General features: G+C 38.7%; 1 pseudogene; it reads left to right on the forward strand.

Moving 5' to 3' along the window:
- The window catches only part of LOC119589388, a 16,353-nt pseudogene that overhangs the window by 14,814 nt on the left and 662 nt on the right, over positions 1-877 (forward strand).

The raw sequence follows: 877 nt of genomic DNA on the forward strand, positions 1-877 counted from the left end.
ATATGTGGCTGTTTGCAGTTCCCCCTTTCTCGTTCTTTAGGGACACAAAATCACAAATCAAATAAAGATAAGGAGTTTGATATGTCATGTCAATCAGAGATAAGGCAAGTTGCTTCCCGATAGGCACGTAACAGAGCAACTCCAATGGAATAGCTTACGTTATTTTAGCCTTTTCATTACTCTTTCGGAGCCAAAACTGGATGTAACTAGGGTAACTGAATTAGCATTAACTGAACACGCATTCTTATATTTCTCCCCCTGGTAAACATATGCGAGAATCCAACGAAGGTATCTTTTACGGACCAAAATTGCAAGAGGATGGAGGGTATTACTATTGACGGCCTCGTCCGTCAACTGGAAGGGGCAAAAGTACAGGATATCTGGAAGGAATATATCTGCAGCATATGTTAATCGATCAGGGAGGATGTACAGAACGTGGAGGTTGGAAAGCATGCGGAATGGATAACGGAGCATTTTGCTGGGATTTGCCAAGTGCCTGGAGACTGGTATGCAAAAAATGTGAGAACACAGTGCTTGAGCGTAAATGCTGAACGATCCAGTGCAATATAACTTTAATTCAAAACATGATTCAAAAATACAAAATGTGCTGTGCGGAACAAAGTATTACAGATGTGATATCATTTATATGAACATGATTTTTATCTTTCTCTCTCACGAGTAATCTCTTTCTATTTTACTACATACGTATTCGTGAATTTATACAAGTATTACATATGAAACTAGATGACATATAAGAGGTTTCAGAGCACTGGACTTCTTATCACCATCCACCATCCTTATCAAAAGGTATATCAAAAGCAACAAAAACACTTAGCTAATGGAACGAAAGAGAATCAGTGCATAAGGTCAGTGATTG

The sequence above is a fragment of the Penaeus monodon genome, chromosome 25 (assembly GCF_015228065.2).
Source record: "Penaeus monodon isolate SGIC_2016 chromosome 25, NSTDA_Pmon_1, whole genome shotgun sequence".
NCBI lineage: Eukaryota > Metazoa > Arthropoda > Malacostraca > Decapoda > Penaeidae > Penaeus > Penaeus monodon.